Raw genomic sequence first — 24,295 nt, forward strand, 5'->3', positions numbered from 1 at the left:
GTTAATTATATTGTGGTTTCATTGTTGTATAGTGGGAGGAATGGGAGACGCATCGTCCAATTTAGAAATGTGAGCTTGTTTGGGTAAGGAGGGTGAGTATGTGTGTTTCAGTGGCTTGCTGATAGCGTTTCACTGCTTTCACGTAATGCCAGTGGCATTCACTCCAAAACAGTCAAAAAGCCAAGCCCTAAAGCAAATACAATGTTAGCAGATCCATTCCCAAAAGCAAGACACTAGCACTGCAAAGGTTATGGGTTCCATCCCCTTTGTGGCTAAAAGGGCAGAGCAAGACATTTTGAAAAGTATAGCCCAGGGCTAGGTCCTGAAATAACTCACAAAGAGTGAAGAGTCCAGTTGGCTCAGGGTTGTGTAGCTGTGGGCTAGCTGCTTACAGTAGCCACAATGTGGAGGGATCTGGAGAAAGAACGGGAGGACTGAGAAAATGATGACCTTACAAAGAAGCCAAATTCGCCTGCAACCAAAACACAATCAAATATGTTGCTGTGCACTTGGTGCAGCTTCATATTTTTCATTTACTGACTGTATGAAATTGAGACATTTTCCCATTAAAATAAAACTAATCATTTAAGTCTGAAGCCTGTGCACTCTGCACAAGTCATAACATCAGTTGTGCTTCATATCCAAAATGCATTTTAGGTCAACTCTTTTGTTTGGTCTCAGTTTCTAATTTTTTTTTCCTGTAGTATGGGTGCAGAAATATTTAATGCAAAATATTGGTGGTGAAGCAAGATTTGATCCCACTGCCTAAGAATCAAAAGCCACTTTCACACATGCACCATTTACTCTTAATGTTACAGCATTTTACCAATAAGTGGTCATAAGTGAATATGACTCCAAAAACCACGATGGCAGTAAATTAGTTACGGCAGTTTGACTCCTTGAGATGTTGTAAAATTAGTGCTAAGCTCCCTACTGGCTTTGTCTGCATAACATTATCCTCTGATGCTTGGATCTGCAGCAGTACAGTATTAGTAGCAGAGTGTGAATGGTCACATTACATTACAATGAAGTTGCATTGTTGCCTGTGTGTGCTATAGAAGCTCCCCTCTTCACCGGGCACCTTCTGTACTTACAGATCGAAGGTATGAGATGTAGATGGGATGTGTGTATAAAAGAGCTTCTTTCTAGGTATGTCTTTTGGTATTAAAGTTCAGTAATCAAATCCATCATGGAGAGGCCTGAGTGTAGCAATTTTTGCTCACGCCTCAGCAGAGCAGGAGGGAATGCAGGCCCCTACATAATATACGGCTTATGTTACTTATTTCTCAGGTGGAAAATCTCCTGCACTGCAATCACTGTTACTTTCTCCACCCACACATAAAACTCATATGTGATACCTTCAAGCCCCCTCTCTGTGGATTGTCAAAGGGCATCCTACTAAAACCTAGAAATCTAAAAGTAGAAAACTCTTAGAATCAACACAAATGAGTGATAACATCTAGCATCGGTGGGAATTTGTTTTAAGATAGTAGCAGTGGCTGTGAAGCTTAAAATCTAGCAGCAGCAACCAGCCACACTCTGCTGCATTAAATCAACTCTAAATATGCTTTATCTAAAATCCTCCCTCCCCTCCCCCCTGTGCACACGTGTTGTGACATTTCCCCAGGTTGTCAGACATTGTAGTTCTTGATCCAACCAGAAAACAAATCAGTGAAACGAGAGATGGAGGGAGCTGCAGAGAGAAATGAATTTAAAAAAGAGGAAGAAACGAGGGAGACGAGGGAACGAGAGAGTAATATCGAATCACGTCAAGGCAAAAAGCAAACACAGGCTTGCACAGACAGACATGAACTCAGACACACAGACACTTATTCACATACAGCCAATACAGCAGAGATGCAAAAACTGTATTTACAAATGTATTCTTCCACATGGAGGTTATGTAGATGAAGTGGTGCTGATCAAGCAAAACTGACACAAGATAAAATCACACACACGGCGTGACAAAATGAAAACCAGTTTTTGATCAGAATCTCTCATTGTCTTTTGTCAGACTCAAACCACAAGACAGTGGCAGCTGCATGTGTTTAGGTGTGTGTGTGTGTGTGTGTGTGTGTCGCTGTCATGTGTGTCTGTGTGTTCATCTATCAACAAGACAATCCGTTTTAAGGTGAAAGAACCACAACACCGCATTAACAAAACCACATATGTCAGCACAGGTCACACACACGCACATGCACACAAAGACACACACACAGACACAGACACAGACACAGACACACACACACACACACACACACACACACACACACACACACACACACTTCCTGTAAGTTGACCCCATGGCCTGCTGGGTTGACGACCTTGCCTTGCCCCTGGCATGACTAAACAAAAGAAATGGAGAGAGGGAGGAGGAGGGGTAAAGGAGAATGAAGGAGTGGTAGGAGGGGGGTGGGAGGGAGTAACCATAACAAGGACACGGGGTTAAGTGTGTGTGTTTGTGTGTGTGTGTGTTCTTGTGGCCCTTTGTATGCAGTTGCAGATTCGTCTCTTTTATTAACTTTTGTAGATTTATTTCTTTTGAAACTTAGGTTATCACTCTGTTTGAAAACTCCATCACTTGGTTTGGAATGACTTAACTCAGACATTATTATAAATATTGTTGTCTATTATTTAATGACAAGAACCAATCATACTACGCATAACAGTGTTAGAACACAAGGAAAAATGTGTATTATTTTACTATAAATCCTTTCCCTCTCCTTTTTCTCTTTTAATATACTCCCCTCACTCTTCCCCCATCCCTCTACGTCTCCACTCAAGTGTGTGCTGGTCGTGTGTGTGAGACTGCATAAATGGAAGGAGCGCATATTCTCTCTCACACACACACATCATCCTGACTGAAGTGTCATCATTTCCTATTGTCTTTTGTCCTCACTCTGCCCTTTATTCGCACAAATTGATATATATACTTGATTAAACTACTGCAGTGCTGTGTGTTTGTGATTAAAAGTAACATTAGTAACTTAAAAAGCAAAGAATGGCTTTTCCAGTTTATATTTATGGTGAAGTGGCAGGGTAAATTCTAAAATTATAGTCACTGGTGGTAAATGTGGTGCAGGGTAGGCGCTGCTGTTGCTTCATGTGAACTGTTTCTTAAATCTGACACTCAGCTAAGAACTTTAGCATCCTATTTTCTCCCCTAGGGAAGCAATGAGTAACTTCATGTAATATGAATACAATGAAATGAACAATGGTAAAAGTGTTCAATTCAAACAGGAATTAAAATAGTGTGTGTGTCTGTGAGTGTCTATTGCTCCTTTTTCACAGCGTTTTCAAGGCTGGTATATCACAGCATTATGCCGCCTCTCTGTTCTTGATAAAAGGTACAGTTGCACAATCAGGGGACAGAATTGTCTCACCTTTCAGTCTGCGGCAGAGGTAGTAACAGCGTTGTGCCAACATCTGTGTAAAATGGTAAGCAGTCAGGATGGGACCATGGAAGGGACGGATGTATTTTGACTTCGTGTCATATGTGCGACCCACCGAAGGTAGATTGATAAAACAGCCAGAACCAGTTAACGGCCAACTCAAAGAAGAACAGCAGCCCAAAATGTCTGCAAACTGGGGAGACAATGAGGCCCAGGAGGACAAGATCAGCTGCCATATAAAGAGACGGTAAATGATTGTTAGTGCCATGTTATGCCACTGTTATTGTTTAAAAAGCGATGCGATGCAAATGTAATATGCCACATGAGAGGCCGACACTGTTGTGTTACATGTTAAGCCGTCACGCCTCTTTTGCTTCCACCATGCCGGCATGCTGTCTGAAATCACACACAGGGGATCATGATGCTGCTGTTGTTTGGTTCTGAGTGACAGTTACAGAGGCTTTGTCAAGAGGGGACTTCATAGCGGCCCTGTAGCGAGATCTCTGTGTAAAAGGGCTGGTGTGTGTTTGTGTAGTTGTCAATCAGATGCAAAAGCCTCTAGAAACACAAATATACACACTCTAGGATTTAGGAGTGTTACTGAGCTGTTATATGTTCAACCATCCATCTCTCTGTCAGAAGACACAGCTGCGCTGCACTGTCCTTTTTAGTGTGCTCGATCGTTACACCTGCGCAAAACAGATCTGGATGCGAATTCTTCCCCGATCATGATCATAATAAAAATAACAATGAGAGATCAAATCAATCCTCACATGACTTTGTCTTTGTTTCTGACTGCAGCCGAAGCTGCGGAGTGCCATGTTAAACCCCCGTCACTACAGTTCTGTTCACCCAAGACATATTTACATGAATATTACAAATGAGCAGATTAGTCGTCGGTTCCTTCATATGTTCGGCTTCATTATAAAACAAAGAGGGGCAATGAAATGGCTCCCTGCAGGATGCATTACAGTGGAGCAGATGAAACACACTGCTGTGGTCCAACTGCAATAGAAACAGACACACACACACACACACACACACACACACACACACTGGCAAGCAGCAGGCACAGGTAAACACACACATTCTCTCTCTAATCACCTCTCCCCCCACAACACACACACACATACACGACCACCTCCAGGTGCTCATGGTTCATTTTACCGTCACATCGTCTGTCTTCATTTCCCCATAGCAGCTAGATAAGAACTGAAAGGAGCCTGCTAGTGATACAAGAGCCGTGTGTGTGTGTGTGTGTGTGTGTGTGTGTGTGTGTGTGTGTGTGTGTGAGAGAGAGAGAGAGAGAGAGAGAGAGAGAGAGAGAGAGAGAGAGAGAGAGAGAGAGAGAGAGAGACTGTGTGTGTTCTATAATTTACTTAGTATTTCTCAGTTCTACTCTGAAATGTTACCATTTTTTCCCCAATTGGTCACTAGTTTTCCTCTCAGCTGCCATTATTCTCGATCTAAAATTAATCTTAAGGCTTTCAGGCTGTTGTCATGCACTGTTTGGACATTTTCCAATAAAGTAATGAACCAAAAATCATATATATCCGATGTAATCATTAGTCAGTAATACATGTATAACCTACATTTTGGGGAAGGTGGCGATCATGTGACCAATGAGCTGACAGGAGTAAAGGAGGAGACGGTCTCATGAGGAGGCACGATGGGGTGGTGGATGGCTGACAAAACGCAGGGCTTTCCCCAGGGGGCCTGTGTTCGTAATCGTGTGAACTTTGGGTGAACTTTGAGTCGTTTTAAGGTATGTTGTCCCTGTATGTTTCTTGTCCTAAACCTAACCACAGTAACTTTACATAAAGTACGTACCATAATTTCTGCTGCAGTAATTTGGATGACAACAAACAAACCGCAGCATGAAGATTCGATGAGGTTCCAGTATTTATAAAATCTGGTTCTGGACATCAGTGCTGTTTGATTTGCTCAGCATTCACGCAAGACAATACAGTGCAAACAGGTATTGACTTAAACTAGACGTTTTTTTTTCAGGGTGTAACCAAAAGTGTTAATGATGTGAGGCAAACACTGGCATTAAGTAAATAAAATGGGACCATAGGTGTAGATTTTTGGAGGCTGGGACAAAGGGGACGCACCCTACTCAATACTTAGAACATGTGCATTTGTCCCCAACAAATAAAATCATAACAGTAGAAGAGGACTTTTATTTTGAAAAAATAATTAAGACATTTACGCCATAAATTGATGCATATTTGTATTTTTGTATTTAAGTGCATTTATGAGACGTCCTAGAACGCTGATGACATTTTAGAATAACTTTTGATACTAAAGTGAAATAAAAAAAATACAAATTCACCAGAATGGAAGAAATTAGGTGTTTGATGGTCAAAATGATATGGCAGAGGAGCCCAAAACAACTGTCTCACATGCGTGACCCCAATGTTGAAACGAAACCTACACTCTTAAATGGGACAGCACTGGAGTGCAGTCAACTAAAAGATTCACAGTAGATTAACTCACACCATTTTCAAAAAGACTGAGCTCTCAGTTTGCAGCTAGCTGCTTTCTGACATATTTCTGCTTCTCTTGTTCTTCAGCAGCGTTTTGTCCTGCCGAGCCTCATGATGGCTACAACAGGGCCTGTCATGACGTAAAGGAGGCCTTGCAATTGCATCTGACAGTGATCCAGTGAGTGTAGCTCTTTGGAAAAAGAGGTTTTTTGTCACAGACATGGTCAGCGTTTATCTAAGGTGGTACACGATTTATATCGCGCAGGTCACACTGGAATTCTCCATGCACAAGGAGTCCTGGACACAAAAGGGATTAAAAGTGTTGTGAAGAAATGCAGGAAATGGGGAGAGGAACGGAGGAAGAATGAAGAGTAGAGGGGGGAGAGAGTGGAACAACAGAGAGCAAGAAAGAGGATGAAGAGGAGGTGTGTTTGCAAACCATCTGGACTCAGTCTCTGATAAGAAACACTTAGTCAGCGAGCACCTCATCACTCAGCCCGCTCCTTCTCCTTTTTCCCTCCGCCTTGTGTAAACTAGTCTGAATCTTCCAGCTCTCTTTTTTGTCTCCCCCTTCACTGATATCATGTTGTTCAACAGGAAGTGATAAAAATGAATGGTAAGAATGATAATGTAAATGTGGGAAAAGTGGAGAAAAAAGAAAGGTCAAGAGCTCTTAAGGCTCAGAAAGAGCTAACACTGTTATTTAAAGTCAGAAATGGCCTCGGGAGAAACTCAGTGAGATTAACAACAAACACAAAAGGTTGCTGTTTTCCTTATTTATGTCACATACTGTCTAGAATGGGCAAATATATTCATCAATTAAGTGGCCAGTTACATGAAACATGTTTCAATAAATGCATTCATTACTTATTCCCTACATGCATTACTTGGCTTACATGGCTTCTAATGTACACAGGGGCTGTCAACCCACTAAAATTTTGTTACAAAATAACTGAATACAGAATATTGAATATATATATATATATATATATATATATGTGTGTGTGTGTGTGTGTATATATGTGTGTGTGTGTGTATGTGTGTGTGTGTTTGTATATATATATATATATATATATATATGACACTTTTCTAATAAATCAACGCAAAGGTGATAAATGTGTGCTGGAATTTACTTTTCTCTTTGAAATTTGAAAATTTTAATAAGCTGTTCCATTCTATCCATTTCATTGAAGTCATGTAAAATTATATGGTCGACAAAAAAACTACCATTACGTTACCTTATTTTTTTTTTTACTGTTACTACATCGTCACACTTTTAAAATGTTTTATTTGGTGATTTTCAACTGTGCTTGAATGTAGCAATATTTCCCAGAAAGTACCTATTATGTCTATTACAAGTACTTCAAGTATGCAGCACAAGAAAGTGTTGTTATAATGTCAAAGATGATATATTCTCTGTGTAAATTTTAGATCACATATATGTTAAATGCATACAGATTCTTTCTGCATCACTAGAAGCCTGAATAATTCTCTTACAACGATGTTAACTGATTTTTGCTGTGGTCAGTTCAGGCTGTACGTGTGTAATACTTTAGATGACATTCCTGCGTTATGGTCCTGACACGCTGCACCTTCCACGATATGATTCATAATAATGTGGACGCTTTGACTGCTTCTTTTGATTTGTCTTCGCTACTGAAATGAGAAGCAGAACGTTCGTTTTTTCCAATTTGTCCTTTTGAATTAGTGATGAGAAGGGATGGCGCTGTGCTCTCTCTCATGGGGAGCTGTCTGAAAAACACACATACCGTACACGGCCACAGACAAAAAATATGCGACAACACTTTCAGAGACGTATGAGATACATCACACACCAATATAAATTCCCACTAACAGGTGCGAACACACTTTCGCTCAGCAGTCCAAAGGCACAAATACTCCCCACAATACATACACATTACTGCTCCACTCTTATGATGAATGAACTATAAATGCCCTTGTATGTAATGAAAAATAATAAAACAAGGAAATATATGGTCAAAATAATGAGCTAGACCTTAAGGCCGCCCCCAGTGAGTGTTGTGTATGAACTATTGTAAATCCCTGTGTCGGTTCAAGTATGCATAGCTGAAGAATAATGTTATACAGCATATCACTGTGCATGTGTGTGTGTGTACTGGTTCAGGGCATTTTAAGAATAATTGAAACTTTTATTTTCTGAGTAATAGCCCCATCTAGAGTAATGCAGTCCATCAGGAAAATTACTACAGACGGACGCACGCACACAAATACACACACCGACACACACATACCTACACATACACACCTACACATGAATGTACTCACAGTAACACACACGCAACTATACTTGCAAGGGCAAGCCACCGACTCACATTCATTCCATAACTCCTGTTTCAAAGTGATGTCCTTCCTCTGATGACTTTCATCATCTTTCTAGCTTTGAAACATATATACACGCACAAATGAGCACACACATACAAACACACACACACACACACACACACACACACACACACACACACACACACACACACACACCTATATATCGCAGACACCCAATCTATCTCACACATCACTCTCAAAGGCCTTGTTGCTAGGAGATAGTGCTCTATTTGTAGAGAGAGAGCAGCAGAGAGACATAGAGCGAGATATATAGGTGTGTGTGTGTGTGTGTGTGTGTGTGTGTGCGTGTGCGTGTAAGAGAGTGATAGAGATAAACGAAAGAAAAGTGCAGGAATGACAAATTGAAGAGATAGGAGAGTCAAGTTCCTTTAAAGCGGGATGAATCTCTCAAGACATGCGTATCTCTCTCTCTCTCTTTCTCACACTCACACTCTCTCTCACACACACACACACACACACACACACACACACACACACACACACACACACACACACACACACACACACACACACACACTCACTCACTCACTCACTCACTCACTCACCCACCCAGTGGCAGCTTGTTTCTCGAACCTGGACAAGGAACACAGCAGTAGGACAATGTGTGTGTTCCTGCAGCTCACGCATGATTGCTCATGTGAATGTGTACATCCGCAACATAAATGCCAATGTGTGTGTGTGTGTGTGTGTGTGTGTGTGTGTGTGTGTGTGTGTGTGTGTGTGTGTGCGCGCGCCTGCAGCAGTGGTGGGATCCAGCAGGTCATATAATGGTTGGCTGGTCACATTGTCTGCCCCAGCGGTCAGTCCCTCATACACACACACTGTCTCCCATAATCTGCAAGTACATCTATTATAATCTGATAAAACCTGCAGAGAAGCAAAATCCTCATCTGAAACTCTGTGACCACAATGACACGTCTACGAGGTGAAACTTACACGAACACGCTCGCACTACCTCCGCAGTGTTGTCCTTCTAATAACGATGAACATCGAGGAAACAACAAATTGTACAATTAAGCCAATCGAAACTGACAATTTCCTTCTCTACAGGAATACAAAATATTAATATTTTTACTGAAATGCAATAACAGATAATGAACAGCTGGTACTGATGAGTTTATTCAAACTGTGGTTACATATCATACTGTAGTGGTGGATGAAAAAATCGATAGAGCATATCATCGCGATATTTTGCATTGTCAATATTGTATTGACACATGGACATCACGTATTAATTTTTTATTTTATAAATTAATTACACTGCAAATACAAATCAAATGTTTGGCAGCCTACACAAATAACAACATCACTAACTATTTATTATTTATTATTCCTCTAGGTATTTGCTGCAATAAAAATGACTAAAGTGAGTTGAAAAGACTAAAATCTATTAAAGAAAACAGAATTTGACAGTTTTTCTTTGGAGACATAATTTGCAGTTGAAAAAAAGATAATGTATCACAATATATTGCAATAATTTATCACAATATTCAGCATATCATAACATTTAAAATAGCAATAATTTTGTATTGTGACTTAAGTATGGCGATAATGAGGCCTCTGCTGATTCCCACCCCTATCATATCATAAATGTGTTGGATAATTTGTTGTGCCTTTAAATTCTAAAAATCTTTGGTTCTACATTTCTTTCTCCATAAGTTGGACCCTCAAACTGATACTGACACCGCTGTTTTTTGTTTTTTGGTTTTTTTTTTAAATATAGGGGGAATGTGTCCAATTCGAATAGAAGGTTTCGGACATGCACAAGATGTTAATTTATTCATTCAAAATTGGCTAGTAATTGCCTTTAAATGGAAGTAGTGTTTGTCACATTATCCACATCAGTTGTAGCTGATTTATCCCGATGCTCGTATGTTTACGCAGTTATTGCCGAACAATTACTACTACCTCAACATTTCGAAGTATCATGAAGACTTTTACAGTTCAAAGCAAACTGCTCAGATCAGCCCATGATTTTAAAATAAAGATTGAAAGATTTATAAGAAACTCATTAACTGTACTGTATTCAAATGCCTTTGTATTCCTTTCTCTTTCAAGTTGTGACTATAATAATTATGAACTCAGTATAATGTGCGTATGAGGCCTTGTGTCGTCTGAACATCACAACAAGCAAGGTGCTCCTTAATCACACAGTTCAGAACAAATGTGCTGCTGTAAACTCCTTCACCAAATTATCCTTTATTTGGTGATCCAGTGGAATGTAGCAGCTGTCTGTGCTGGTTGACTGACTGCATTTTCTCTCACAGTGGTTGGTCTGAAACTCACAGTCCTCCTAATCCACTAAAACATTCCAGAGAAGATGAAAAAAGCCCCAAATATGTGCACAAAAAATTCACCTTGACAAACATGTCAAATATATCCAGTGAAATATAATTAGTCACATGCGCAAGGAGTTTTGAGAAAAGCTGTGACACTTTCTTACTATTATTCTAAGCCACACACATACAAATCATCGTCTTCTGAAATCTCACCCACTCGTATTACACTCAGCATCTGTTATCAACAGCCACTGTAATACTCGGGAAGATTCTCCTGCTACTTCGTGACATCCTCTCAGCATCGCTCAGACACATTTCAGCGACCAGCTATTTCAAACCATGCTTCTTGGAAACATATGTTACCAAATATAAGCAAATACGTTTGCAGAATTACCATTTGACCTTTTGTGCAGCACGGTCTATGAATTCGATATGAAAAGGATATATAATTTTATAGCCCCTTTATTCTCGCACTGACGTCTTATCATTCCTAATAGGCCCGCTGGAATCTTAATCAGTTACACATGGTCTTCTCTCCACCATCGTCCCTGCACTCCTTTCTTTATGAGCTGTCCATCGACAGTCGTTTTTAAGGTTTTTTTCCTCTCGCGGTGACAGTTTAATTCCTTTAATCCATCACCTACTTCCTCTTTTGCTTTGTAACTCACACGCATATTTTTTAGGAGCATCTCAAAATTTATGTTTCTAATTGAAAAGGTAACAGTGGGTGGGGGGAGAGAGAGGAAAAGACTGAAAGAGAGAGAAAAGAGAGAGAAAGATACACAAACACACACACACACACACACACACACGCACACACACGAGCATGCACACAAAGTAAGCAATGGAATGCAAATCTCTGTGTCTGGAAGCGATTAGGCAAAAAGCTAAAGCCCGTCTTCTCTTTCTGTGCCTGAGCAGCAGCACCCAGTCCGGCCACCCTAACCCTCGCCACACACACACGCGCGCGCACACACACACACACACACACCCATATCAAAATGCCTTTGACAGTACACAATGCTAAAAGCAGAAGCGTTAAATTGTCAGAAAGCCACATTAGATGGGCTGTTGATGCTTTCCAGGGTTAATGCTCCTTTGAGTGGGTTAAATACAGTTTACCCACTTCTGTCGAGGTGACAGACGGCAAGGTGTCAACGTACTCCTATTTCAATCTTTCCATTCATTCAGCTGAGTATATATATATATATATATATATATATATATATATATATATATATATATATATATATATATATATATATATTTAATCAACCAGGAGTGTCAGCATTTGAATGATGGCCTACATATGGCTTGTTAGATTGGATGTATATATATATATATATACATATATATAAAGAAAAATAAGGCTAATATTTGTTGATGTGACAACCAAGACCAATTGTGTATGTAGTGATAAAGAACTGGTTGATTAGGGTCGAGGGTTTGCATGTATAATTTGTGATAAATTTGCCACATTCTATTTTGTATTCAGTTTAAGTTAAGGAGTAAAAGTAAAAAAAAAAAAAAAAAAAGTTAATTGTAAAAAATAATAAAGAAAAAAAGACGGATTGCGGACTTTGTGTTTACTTTTGGGCTGTAGATCATCAGTTAAGTAGATGAGGTAAAAAGTAAAGTGAAAAAAGTTATATATCTATATATGTACTTATCTTTGTGTGTGTATATATTAATATATGTGTGTGTGTATACATTTTATGTATTTAAATTTACATACTGTATATGAGATGAGAACTCTCTTAACTTGTGACAAAATGCAAAACAGTGTCACCATGTCACCAGTTCATGTACAAATCCCTGCTCTGCGCACCAAAGCTGTGGGCTGACCTGTTTGTCTTCAGCTACAGGTAAAAAAGAAAGAAGTAAATTTACTTAAAAAGTGTTACAATTTTGAAGTAATCTTTAAAATACAAATGTCTGCAAAATGAAAAAAAAAACCCATTGATGTTTACTTAGTTTATCCTTGTTTGATTCACAGAACAGAGCGCAAACACGTTGCATTAATGTTTATAATATAAATTCAAACTGAGCATCATGGATAGCATACAATACATAAAATAAAAACAAATGAAAACTTGTTTATTAAGTGTAATTCATTTAAGTGCTTGCTGTTTCTTACGTCATAGTTCACAGGCTGTATCTACAGGGCAGATTTGACATTTAAGTATGACAAGAAACTTCCTGGTGTAAATCCGATATCAACATCTTAAGTACGCTGCTGTTGGGCCTTTGAAAGAAAACATGCTATTAACTGACGGCTGATAGCTGTCGACCCTGTTTTGATCAGTGACTTGACAGGATTCTTAACCTTCCTGTTTCTTCAGCACATCATGAACTGTGTCAGCGGGGCTGTGTTTCGCCATCAGACACAGGCAGCATTTTTAATGTGTATGAGAAGGGAAAGAAAAAAAAATCGAAAAAAGAGATCCAACACCAGTCACAAGGAGACATGCAGGGGCCGAAATGTCTTTGGTAACTTTGCCAACAACTATGACTGACAGCAGTTTGTCCTGAATGTTTCTCATTATGTCCTCCACATTGATTGGTACCCTAATTAAGATAATATTCCCCATCTCCATTCCCTTTGAATATTACCCCTACGTAATGGCCTCAAAATCAAAACCAGACCTTGAAGCTAATGCTTACTATATGATTAACCACTGAAATATTTATACATGTGTGTGTCACTTTGTGTGTGTGTGTTTGTGTGTGTGTGTGTGCCGTGAGAGGACTGTAGCACAGAGTAGTCACTAATTGATTGGCAGCCTTTGCTGCTTTACCAGAGAAGCTGACAGTGATTTAGACGAATAGGAGCCGATATACTGAATTACTGGTTGGCGTGCGGACTGGTTAGCGACTGAGTGCAAAAGTAGAACAAAAATAAAATGACTAAATGACTGTCGGCTTACTGACTTACTTGACGCTTGATTTAACCTTATAGTTTGGAAAGTGTGACCACAGCCAAGACTCAGAGAGAGAAAAAAAGGAGATTGGGGCCAAAAGAGAGAGCACAAAGACGGTGGATGGAGGAAAAAAAAAAATATATGAGGGTATAAATAAAATATTGAAAAAATAGATTAGGATGAGAAAAGGGGGGTGGGAAAATGATGGAGAGAAAAAGGGAAAATAGAGGAAAATAAAATGCACAGTGCTTGGCTCAGATGCAAAGACGGGTTTTCCCTCTCTCTCGGCACTTTCTCACCAAATCAAACCATGAGGCCCCAGTCTGGCACTATTTTAACACACACACACACACACACACACACACACACACACACACACACACACAAACTGATTGACTGTGAGTTTACATTCAGTCACTGAATTCACACAATGAGAGGCAATTGACTAGAGACCAAGCAATTTCCCAAAGGCATGCAGGCACACTGACAGTCACACACACCGCCACATTGTGTGGCTTGAAAGAAAAGAAAAAAAAACATAAATTCACTTGTCTACCTTGTCCGTGTGAGTACTCCAGTGTCGCCCGGCTTAAAGGGTTAATGCTCCCAAAAAACACATAGGATCCTTTCAGGCACGCATGAGTCGTCCTGCAGCTGAGGGGGGAAATAATAACACACCTCCGTCTCTATCTTCCGCCGCTTTCCCCCTCTCTCTTCTTTGGAGAGGATATAAAAAGCGCAAGCTCTGTTTTCTGAGGTTTGTTCTCGCTTCTCTCTTTTCTCTATCTGTGGGACTGCCTCTGTCTTTTCTCTCACTTCTTGTTCTCATCCAGCCTCTGCGCTCCAAGTGAGGGATGGAGAGTGAAAAACACTGCAGGAAAAACCCCACAAACCTCCTGCTTTCTCTCCTCCTTTTCCTCTTTTTTCTCTTTCCTGTCAGTTAAAGAAAATGCAGAATTCTATTCTTTTACTCCCTACTCTGTTTCCTTTCTCCGCCTGCCGCTGCTTCTCTGAGTGTGTGTGTGTGTGTGTGCCGTCTCCTGCCTGCCTCTGCCACCTCTGCTGTGTGTGTGCTTGTCTGCCTCGCTCCCTCTCTCTCCCCCTCTTTGCTTCTGCAAGTTTGAAGCTCTCTTGCTGGTTGAGCGAGGAGGGAGGCGGAGCTGCGAGGACAGAGGGAGCGATGGAAGAATAGGATTGGTTGACACAGAGGGGGGTGAGTGAGATAGAGAGAGAAAGAGAGTGAGAGGGGGAAAGGAGTGCAGGGAGAGAGGGAGGAGATTTCGGCATTTGGAGGCTGGAGGTGTAGATGTGTGGAGTGAGAGGAGACGTGGAGGAGGGCCGGGGCGAGAGGCACTCCCTCTCTCTTGCTCCCTCTCTCTCTCTCACTTACACACACTCCCCCTCTCTCTGCATTCTTTCGCTCTGATCTCCCCGATTTCCCGACCACATATGTATTCATAGCACAGAAACTACACCTCTCAGCCGCTCACACATGATCTCCCTCTTTCTGTCTCACTCTTATACACTCACACATATGCACACCCACATTTATGTGGAGTGTGTGTGTCTGTGTCTGCGTGTGTCTGTGTGTGTGTGTGTAGTTAGGTTTAGAGGCAGCTGTATAAACCAAAGGTACTGAGAGAAAAAGAAGGGGGAGACTAGGCTTAACTAAAAGGGACTCGGCAGACATACGCAGGCATTAATGTGTTATACAAGGACACACACGTGTGTTTTGAGATACACACACTCGGAGTTCCACAATTTGTGTCATACTGGATGCATTTCTGACAGTTAGATTTAAAATAATAAAAAATAAATAAATAAAATAACCTAGAAGAACAAGGATAGCTAAATGTTCTGTTAAGTATTTGTGTGGATGTGTGTGTTTAAAGATTGATGGTGATGAGTGCAAACAGCAAAGAAAAGCTCTGTGTGTATGTGTGTGTGTGTGTGTGTGTGTGTGTGTGTGTGCATATCGTGTAATGGCGTATGTGGTCCTTAGTCGACAGTGCTCGCTGCAGCTGTGTGTGTTTCTGTTTTCTTTAGCAGAATAATAAGAGAAATTATATTTTATTATTTTAATTTGTACTGTAAATTATTTAAATGCTTTGTAATATTATAGCAACTGTCTATTAAAACCAAGTATAAATAATTTCTGTAATTATAAATATTTCTCCTTTTCGCGTAATTTTTTAAAAACTTTGGCTGATTATTTCTATGATGCACTAGTATTTTTGAGTTAATTGAAGTGTAAGTGTAGAAGGGGTGTAAATGTAACAGAAGCCTAAAATGACATTTTTACTTTTTTTAAGCCTAAACGTTACTATGAAAAAAAAAATTACAATGCACCAAAATAACATAGAGAGCAGTCTGTCGGGTGATCCTCTTTCACAAACATGTATATAAATGACAACATACAAAACAACCTTTACAATACATAAATCCCACTCCTAAGAATTTATTCACACAGTAACACACATGTGCACATACAGTTCGTGCATGGCTGTAAGTCCTTCTAGTAATATCTGCGTAACAAGGGACTGAGGATATCGTCTGGAAGGAAATTGACATTCATTCCATTCTTTCACACATGGGCAGCCTTTTCACTGTGTTATCTCACACAAACAAGCATGCACACACACGTACACATACGTAACCGAATGCCTCTAACATTTTATAGAACACTTAAATGTCCTCCATTCCTGTTCTCCAAAGAGAGGATCGACAGAACAACATGAGCTCAGTTTGGATGACTTTACTGCACAAGAGACGGAGCATAATGCCACCGGAGGATAAGGGGATGATCACACAGAGAGCGTCGATACAGAAACATCCGCTTCAACAACACCAAGGCAGGCCGAGTTCAGTGAAAAGGCTCAGTGAGTGTGGTGTTCTCTGGACAAGCTGTGACATTGACAAGTTATACAACTCCAAGTCCGGTTAAAGTTGACAATAGCTTTCTTTTTTTCGGGTTGGGTGATAAAAGGCAAATGACGGAAAATACAAAGCGTGAAGGCCACATACGTTTTGCAGGTGTTAGGCTTTACGATGCAGTCGCAGAGGAGCGCAGAGGGAAACACAGAGGAAGATTTATGTTAAGGTGCGCTCAGTCAAAAACTTGCATCACAATGAATGCTGCAACGTCCACTGCAGCTATGCCTCCCCTCTGTGCACTACTGGTTTTTAAGCTCCGTCCAGGCTCCGAGGAAGCCGAGTTCTATGTTTGCTATGGAAGCAGAAGGCTTGTGTATGCCATACACCTGGGTTACAGTATGAGCCCTTTTGTTGAGCGTGTAATGGGCCGAAGGGCTGGGTTCATGCTTTACCATGAAATTCAAGAACCATGTGCTGTTCATGCTGACTGCACACTGCACACAGTGTTTTTGTGGCACTGTTAAAATTTTTTGAGGAGGTTTCTACAGTCTGTGGTTTCAGCAAATCTAGGTCAGATGGTGTGACACAATACGAGATGGACAACTCACTTTTGCTGCAATTACGGACGTTATGGACTATGTGACCTAATGACTCATACAGGAAAATGAGGTTATAAATCAATTAAGCATTCCCTTAACTTTTCTAAATTCTCCTAAATTTCTGAGTAAGATTATATATAAAAAAATAGCAATTTTATTTTTTTAAAGGGATGATGAAACAGTTTAATTTTGACAAAAACATCTAAGCCTTTAAGATTCTGAGTGGGCATTTCCTTTGGCATCTGCTGACTGACAACTGAGAGTGGGCGCTTCTCTGAGAAGTGCTGTCAACTTGTGATGTACGCTACTGCCTGGAAAAATGTCCTACACTATTTTTTAAATCCCTTTTTCAACAAATCCATAGGGCATTAGTTGTTAACTACTACCCAATTAACTTGTGTCAGTGAGCATTTTTTGGCGACACTAAATAACAAACAAAATCAAAAGACTGCATCGTATATGTTGTTTTTAGCTGTAAATTCACCACAGAAGAATGAAGATGATAACGTTATCTTAGAGCCTGACCGGGGCAAAGCCTCTCTTCCTCTGGGCAGCTGTCTCTGTCTCACTTGGACTCATCCTGGGTCTGTGTCCACAGCTGCATGTACTAGAGAGCATTGTGAAAACGAGCGCCCGCTCTGCTGCTAAACCTAGGACCAAAACGTCCCAAGAGGACCACTGGTAGTCTTCACAGTAGCCATTTCACCGTAGTTTTTTCCTTCTTCATTTTTTGAAACATGACCTCACTGTATAAAATGACCTATTATGACCTCTAGAATAATCACAGCTTCATGAAACTTTACAACCACAAACAAGAGACCCGAAGCATTCAGAGGATATATGACTTCCATGAGTATGCCGACTATAAGGGTGTTTCTTAGCAGCTTCCAGAACAAAAGTGCTCAGCATCCAATAGCTGAAATATGCAATTCTTAGAATTCTTTAGATAGTTTTTCAAACCACATCACAGCATCTGTGGTGTTCCTCTAGGTTCTTTCAATCAATAATCCGGTGGCAAAAACTACTTCAATTTGCACCAAATCTGCGCAACAATTGGTGTTAACCTAAAAAAATGCTGCAACAACTTACGAGACATAAATGAGCATGTGACTGACCTGTCTTTTTAAGGAAAAGGACAACCAGCCTGTTTGAAAAACAATGAATTGTCTAACACATGCAAACCCATAAATAGGATTGTTTTTTAACTTCAGATATTAACTGCACTGATATTAGTCTATGTACATTAAAAAACGAATGAGCTGCACCCCCAGATTCAACTAGCCCTCACCTTGCCTGTTTTTAAATCTCGTTTAAAAACGAATATGTTCTCTTTAGCTTTCTCAGAACTTGCATGACAGTTGACAGTTTTGTGGATTTACCCTGTGGTTTTATTGCCTTTTTGTAAACAGTTTTTTATGTTGTGTTTTATGATATTTATGCATTTTTAAAAAAATTATTTTTATTGATGAACAACACTTTGGTCAATTCTGATGTGTTCAAAAGTGCTTTACGAATAAATTTGGATTGGATTGGAAAAAAACTGTACAAACTAGAACAAAATTAAAAAAGGATATCAGTATTCGATACCTTAACTCTCATACTGACATAGTTTTCAACCTAAACAGCATGATAGAATTCCTTGAATACAGTCATGGCTTTTGGTTTTAGTGTGCCACCGCAGGATTTTCAGCAGCCCCTTTTTGACACCCCAATGAAAAATTTCTGGGGCCACCATTGCTGCTCAAACAGATATTGCACCAAGCATCTATGTCACAATGGGTAGCGAAAGTTCATGCCCCCTTGAGAACAATAGTGTACGGGGTGGTGTCACTGCACAACAATGAACTAAGTTTTTTTTTCTGGTAATGATCATTTTGACCATAAATCAGTGCACATATAGCTTACATTTCTTAGCAAAGAAAGCATGTTAACTTCAGCTTGACTTAAAGAATTCATTCTACAAATAAAAATAAAAACGAATGATCTAATGATATTAAATAGGGGGCAAAGAGGGAAAAAATACAGCATGACATTAATATGGATCAATAAAGAAACGTATGATGCATGTTTTATTTCCTGTCATGCAATTAAGGCAGTCCATTTTATGAGCTTATTTGACTCTGAAATAGAAAGATAAATAATCTCATGCCTAAAGCATTAATTTAGTCAAGACCGATAGAACTGTACACAGTCTAAATATTTTATTAACCTATACATCATCATCATCATCATCACACATACACACAAGCTAATGATGTAAGAATCATCTCCCATGGAGGTTAATGGAATATGGATTTTGGCATGAAGGCCACTGGCAAGGAGATGAGGATATTAAGTATAGCGTTATCCTTAATCCTTAATGCTACTGCTTTTATTACATATTTCCTTACAATTGCCACAACTCTATCTTTGTACCTATAAACTTATGTATGTATGTATGTATGTATGTGTCTCTCTGACTATTGATCTATCTCCATGTCTCCATCTCTTTATTTATCTATCAATCTGTCTGTCTTCATCGTAAATGCTTTCATGTGTCTTTCACTGGCCAGGGTCCACTCCCCTCTGGCCCCCTCCCCCAAATGCCTTTCCAATGTCAGCTATAAACGTCATAAATCATCAGTTATAATCTGCAACTTCTGTAACTTTTCAAAACAGACACCCCGCAGTCCCCTCACCGTCCACTTCACGCAGCATTAGCCAGATGTGCAGAGGTGTGACATTGTGTCTTTTTTTTCAATCAACTACCTCTGTCACTTTTTGTGTTTACAACCAAGTGCAACCCCATGAGTGCCTGTACGGAGAGACTGTGTGAACTGTTGTCCTTATTTGAACGTCATCACGCCTCACCCGTCTCTCTGACAGCTGCCTTTACGCTCCCCCTTCGAGTTTGGCCATTTGGAACAGCTATAAACACTTTAACTTTCAGACAGACGGTCATACGACACGTCGTACAAACTTAATTGATTTCATGCTTGCTCTAGCCTTTGGTCTTACTGTTCTACATCCGTATGACAGAGGGTAACAAACTTTGGCCGTAAAACAAGCCAGGGTCTCCTGTCATGCCTTAAACCAAATCATCAATTAAGCATTGTGGTCAGAAGGACATGGTTTTGTCTTTCTACATGATGAAGGAGTTTGCAAGGCTACATCACTTAAAGGAACAGTGTGTAAGATTTAGTAGGATACAGTGGTATCTCGCTGTGAGGAACGCTGATTGTAACCAGCTGAAACTTTTTTCTTGCCTCCTCCTCTCCCAAACAAACAGACCAGGTATTAAAACCAGTAAAAAAACACCAAACAAAGCATTTTCACATTACAAATCAGTGGTTTTCCTTCCCCCCCTTTTGGTACGTCACTCGTCCAGCAGCTGCTAATGTGTGGTCACCCTATTTCTGATCCAGCTGTTCAGAAAGTTTTTACTGGCAGTCAAATTATGTGCAAAGGTCTCTTCCTCTTCAAAAGGCCTCCCCAAAAAACAGACCAGGTGATTTAAAGCTATAAAAACACTGAATAAAACTGTTTCATGGGGAAAAAAACAGGGCAATTTCCATAGACAACGATCTGCTGACTATGTAGACATCAATGGCTCATTCTAAGGCAACAAAAACACAATGAATCTTATTTTCAGGTCATTATATACTAAATAAAACATACTTAATATACAATATTCCATTTGAGTTAGTGCATCACTCTAGGTCCTACACACTGGATCTTTAAGACATGGCGGATTCTACCACTAAACCACCAATGTAATGTTGTGCTTCGTAGAGCAGGCAGGGGGTCCCTAAAAGCTTGTCTGGCTGCACACTGTGGTGCTACCAAGCATGAACACATCTGATGAGAAGCTGATGTTTTACATGACAATATCTAAATGTAAAGTTTCCAACTTCGTCCAAACTTTTTCCAAAATTTGCATTTTATCTTTTTCTTTTCCAGCTGTCATGAAGATACGTAAATCTCCCCTTGTGTAAAGCCTCAATGATAGTGATGCATTTCCAGTTCCACGTTGCCATAGTCCTCATTTGTAACACTTCCACTTCACACTTATGCTGACAAACTGCTCAACAACAGCCACAGTCAGAGCTTGAATATAAAGAATGTGTTTGTGGAGCAAGAAATGCATGTAATGCATAATATTTACTCACTTAATATGTTACTGAACATTCAATACATGAAGGTCACATCAGTATAAAGGTCTGGCACTTATGCAGATTACCTGACATGAATAAAAGTTTCACATACCACTTTTAGTTCTCTTTTTTAAAATTAATAATGATAACATTCTGCATGTTTGACCTTAAATGCCTGACCAATGGAAAATAAATGCTTTCACCTTCCTGTGAGGTGTTTTACTCATCTCTTGTATCCTTGATTTTCTGCCTCAGAGTCCGTGTCTCAAAAGGAAGTCTCTCTCAAGAAGAGATTACATTTGAATCTCAATATTCCCAAATGTTTCCCCACACTGAATACAGACTTCAGTGAGAAAAACATGGTCTTCCATTGACCTATTTCATATCCCAATTCCCTGTAGATAGAGAAAGCTGGAGCGAGAGGCTGGGACTTGCAGGACAGCTCTCTTCTTTTCTTTCTCCTCAATCCTCATCCCTCCAGCAGTGAGGCTTTTCTAACACCAGTGTATTTGCTGGTGCCCCCCCACTGACACACACAATATAGACTCTATAGGCCTTCAAAGTGTGTGTGGTGTGTGTGTGTGTGATCGATAGACAGAGGGGGGAGGTGTGTATGTTTCAGTGCAAGTTCAGCTGTTCCCGCCATTTAAATGTGTGTATGTGTGTAGGAGCGTGTGTGTGATACGGGTCCCTAAGCTCTTTCATTTCATTGTATGGGACCCCTGCTGGGCAAGTTCACAACCTTTGAGAGAGAGAAGGCAAGAGAGAGATGGAAATGAAAGGAGTGTGAGGGGAAAACGGGGGAGAGCGACACAGGGAGAAAAAAAGACAAAGAGAGAGGAGAGAAACTGAGAAAAAGTGGCTTAAACAAGCCAACTGGTGAATTAAAGAGGAAAAAAAGCAATGAGGCGAGAACTCTAAACCAGCAGAAGGGAGGGAAAGAGAGGAAAAGAAAAGAAAGCTTTCTCCTTTTTCTTAATCCTTCATTCAGTATGAGGGGATTTGAGTCGATGGTGAGATAACGTAGCGTAACTCCCTCTCACTGTGGTGGTGTGTGTGTGTGTGTGTGTGTGTGTGTGTGTGTGTGTGTGTGTGTGTGTGTGAGCTACTATGAGTTTGGACATTTCAGCCTCCTGGCCAGACTACAAAATAACAGTAATCATCTTGACCAGTGCACCCTGTAGCTGTGTGTGTGGGCAAGTGAGAGGAGCCTACATGTGTGTGTGTGTATACATGTGTGTATGTGTGCGCACATTACCCTGTCAACCTCTGCGCAACCCATTCTAAATAACAGTGATGACTAAGATCATATGGGGGTGGACTAAACCATTTAGGATAAATGATGGCGACCTGCTGTTTTACCCACCTGTGGTTTAAACACAACATACTATAACACACACACACACACACACAAAGAACAGCATGCACAAACCCACGCAGATTACTACCTTTACAGAGTCACATGATGAAAATATGCCAAACACAAAAATGTTAAAAACAGAACACACACATACCCTCCATCTCAAAGGAAGGCCCACGTGTGTGTGTGCATGGGACAGAGACCCTTGAATGTCATGCTCAGCTAGCATAGGTTAAGCGTGTGTGTGTGTGTGTGAGAGAGAGCAAGAGAGAGAGAGAGAGAGAGAGAGAGAGAGAGAGAGAGAGAGAGAGAGAGAGAGCTTTTTCTAGGGTGCACATCACATAAATTTACAGCTAGTCTATGTAGTGAGTAACAGAACACCTTGTTTAAAGAGTGTTTAAATTTCCATCTCCTGCTCTTTTGTGTGTGTGTGTGTGTGTGTGTGTGTGTGTTTGCAAAATGCACAGGGCAAAGAAACACAGAAGCCCCCTTTACACTTCCCGTTCAAGGTGGGAATTTCATGCTGTTAATCGGCGTCACTATTTTTAATAAAAGGTTCAATCCCAGAAGCGGAGGACAGAGTTGTTTCGCCTTTAAGGTGGCAGCAGAGGTAATAACAGTGCAGAATGGATCTCTGCGTATAAGGGACAGCTGGCAGGACGGGACCATGGATGGGATGGGTGTGACATTTTCAGTACATGTTATGTGTGCAACCCACAGCCACGACATTTAAAAAGCAGCGAGCAGCAGTTAGCGGCTTATTTAAAGATGAAGAACAGCGGCTGAAAATGCCTACGAATTGGAAAAACAATGAGATTCAGATGCTCCTTAACCTGAAAGGAGAGAACGAGATTATTCGCTATATAACCGGGATGATAAATGATTGCTATTGCCATATTATGGAACTATTATAATTTAGAAAGCACTGCTGATGCATCCGTTATATGTCACATGGCAGGCCAACACTGTTGTATTATATATCAGGCCTGTCATGCCTTTTTAAATTCCAGGATGCCGTCATGCTGTCTGGAGTCACACATTGAGGTAGCACGATGCTGCTGTTGTTTGCTTCTGTATAAAAAATGCAAAGGTGGCTTAAAGATAGGACTTAATAGTGGCTCTACAGTGTGATCTCTGTGTAAAAATTACTAGAGAAAGAGAAATAAAGTAGACAGACATAAAATAAAATAGAATAAATCTTGCTTATGGATGTTTTTGAGTGATTTAATTTTACAATAAAGCACAAATAATTAAAAAATCAGCAGAATGTACAGGTGTAAAAGTCTAAGTCACATAAAGAAATTAAAGTACTTTGTAGTGACTGCAGCATTGCTGGCGTTAAATATAAATGTGAATATGCCCAATTTTAATCTTAAAGTTTTATGTTGTTTTGCATAAAGGGGTTGATTTTAGGGTGGATTTAAACACGTCAAATATCTGTAATAATGTGAGATGCATTCAATACTCATATTCATTGCTGTATCTATACTAGAGAGTGCAACCCAGACACAAGCATACACATACGGAAAAAAGTCATACACATACATACACACTCTCACATAGCTTCACATAGCAAGTATTGGATCACTGGTCATTTCCCTAGGGGGAAGTGAAAAAATGGTTGAACACAGCCTTCAGAGTGTGTGTGTGTGTGTGTGTGTGTGTGTGTGTGTGTGTGTGTGTGTGTGTGTCTGTGCGTGTGTATTTATGTTAGACAGAGGAGCAAGAAGGAGCCGTTATAATCTGTAGCCTCTTCCTTTATTCCCAGGAGAGAAGAAAATACTGAAAGAGTTAGAAAGAGGGAGTGATAAAGACCAGTGAGAGATAAAGATGAATTATCTGGATGAGAGGGAGAGGAAAAGA

At 40.2% G+C, this 24,295-nt stretch overlaps 1 protein-coding gene across 8 annotated transcripts in view; it reads right to left on the reverse strand.

Moving 5' to 3' along the window:
• tenm3 (teneurin transmembrane protein 3) overlaps nucleotides 1–24,295 on the reverse strand; it is a 496,888-nt gene that overhangs the window by 218,893 nt on the left and 253,700 nt on the right. The window contains exon 1 of one of the 8 annotated variants that reach the window (XM_088073278.1): nucleotides 14,023–14,563. The exons of the other annotated variants lie outside the window; for them this stretch is intronic. The gene's annotated coding sequence lies outside the window, so the exon portion shown is untranslated. Of the gene's footprint in view, nucleotides 1–14,022; nucleotides 14,564–24,295 lie in introns of those variants that run through there. 8 annotated transcript variants of the gene reach the window in all.

Source organism: Plectropomus leopardus, chromosome 3 (assembly GCF_026936395.1).
Source record: "Plectropomus leopardus strain MGB_pleo_1.0 chromosome 3, ASM2693639v1, whole genome shotgun sequence".
Taxonomy (NCBI): domain Eukaryota; kingdom Metazoa; phylum Chordata; class Actinopteri; order Perciformes; family Serranidae; genus Plectropomus; species Plectropomus leopardus.